Source organism: Crocuta crocuta, unplaced genomic scaffold (assembly GCF_008692635.1).
Source record: "Crocuta crocuta isolate KB4526 unplaced genomic scaffold, BGI_CrCroc_1.0 scaffold231, whole genome shotgun sequence".
Lineage (NCBI taxonomy): Eukaryota > Metazoa > Chordata > Mammalia > Carnivora > Hyaenidae > Crocuta > Crocuta crocuta.
In genome coordinates this window covers 762113-764356 of record NW_027528357.1, presented here as the reverse complement: position 1 = coordinate 764356, position 2244 = coordinate 762113, and positions in this window count along the sequence as shown.

Genomic DNA, 2244 nt, shown 5'->3' with positions numbered 1-2244 from the left:
CCGTGTATCCCCTTTCTATTCTCAATTAGACCATTATCTGTAGTAACTATCTCAGTATTTTTCACTTAGTAGGTATGCTGGAAGCAACAATCAAGTTACTGGTTAATTCATAGATTATTTAACAAATGAAGGCTATTTTTACAGCTTTAAACCTAGTAATTGAAGGGTCCAATCACAAAGAATTCTGAATCCTCTATTGTAAAAGAATAGCTTTCTGATAATAACCACCTACAAAGTTAATAAATGTAATTAGAATGACTCCTAACATTTTAATAAATAGGCTATATAAAGAGGAGGTATTGGGGCGCCTGGGTGGTTTAGACGGTTAAGCGTCCAACTTTCGCTTCGGTCATGATCTCGCGGTTCGTGGGTTCGGCCCCGCGTCGGGCTCTGTGCTGACTGCCAGCTCAGAGCCTGGAGCCTGTTTCAGATTCTGTGACTCCCTCTCTCTCTGACCCTCCCCTGCTCACGCTGTCTCTCTCTCTCTCTCCTAGAAAGAAATAAAACATTAAAAAAATTTTTTTAAATAAAAAATTTAAAAAATATAAAGAGGAGGTATAGGGAAACATCCTTCTGTATGTAGTACAATTTGTATCATGCTCATATATGTTTCACCCTATTTTCTGGCATGGATGTGGATGACATGGAAACTTTTGAACACCATGAAATATGAAGATCCTGAATGAAGGAGTATATGAGAGAATGTTTCCCTCTCCGTGTGTATACAAGTAAAATCCAGCAGCATTTGGCTGCTCAACCTCATGCTCAAGCATTAATTTCACACTTTATTTCCCAGAAATTGAAGACAGTTAATTGACTTTTTACAACTGGTATTGAAACTTTTTTTCTACTTCATGCCTCATGGGATGGGAAAACTGCTGTTAGTGGGGCTCAATGGCTTGTCCAAAAAGAGGTGACAAGTCAGTAAATAGAAGACCCACTTTAGATTCTATACCTTCTAATGCCTTGTTTTCATTTCTGTAGAGATTTACTGCAGTTGAAAGGACTTCAATAAAGATCACAATTTAGCTATTTTTCTTCAGTGATGTAAATTTTCTTAAATTCACAAAAAATGTTGCAGCTAAAAAGGACTTCAGACAGCAAGGTTCAGAGAAGATCAGTTGTTCATGTAATGAAAGTCATCAAATCAGAATTCAAGAAAAATTGTCATGATCTTTAACCTTTTTTTTTTTAAATGTTTTTAATGTTTTATTTATTTCTAGGAGAGAGAGAGAAAGACAGCGTGAGCAGGGGAGGGTCAGAGAGAGAGGGAGTCACAGACAGAAACAGGCTCCAGGCTCTGAGCTGACAGTCAGCACAGAGCCCAACGCGGGGCTCGAACCCACGAACCGCGAGGTCATGACCTAAGCGAAAGTCGGATGCTTAACCGACTAAGCCACCCAGGCGCCCCAATCTTTAACCTTTTTTTAAGATTAAACATAGAAAAGAAAGAAGGAAAAGAAGAGTCAAAGTGGAGCTCTATTATGATATTCACGATGTGCCTACTGTGTGCCAGGCCCCACATTAGCCACATTCATGTTTCATAGATTATTTCATTCTCATCTTCTAATGACAAGTCCCATTATTCAAATGAGAAAATTGTTAGGCCCTTGTGTATTGCAGGTCGGACCCAACACAACTAATTCAGAAATCCATAATCCAACCTCCATTTATCCAATGAGTCTGAGAAGATTTTCTAAATAAGGTAATAACCTTTAGGGAAAAAACCTGAATGAAATAAAAGAATTTTTCAGGCAAATATTGTGAGAGTTTCAGAAACAAGGTATATTTTGACAAAACACATAAAGCATGATAAATATCATAAAGATTTTTTAAAAGAAATATTCTCACCTCCTTTCCCTCTAGGCATGTCAGTTCATAATTTCCCATGCCACTGAAGACAAGACTGGCCATGGGACTTGTTCCTCCCTAAAAAATACGGTAACATGAAGCACATCTAGACAGAAGCTCTCAGAGGCAGTGCACATCTCACCACCTCCCTTTCTCCTTCCTGGCCATGGAAAAGTCATGTGCTGTGAAGGAGCCTCTGTCAGCTTAGGTTTTTGAGTGGCTATGACAAGTAGAGCTAATCTTGTCTTGACTCATCTGGTGAGCATTCAAATACTTGTCTTGATGAAGCAGGCTTTCCAAGTAGAAATAATATAAATATAAAGAGCACAAATTTGGGTCTAGTGAGTTTTGGCTTTTAATACCTGTTTCTGCCACTTACTGACTGGGTAACTG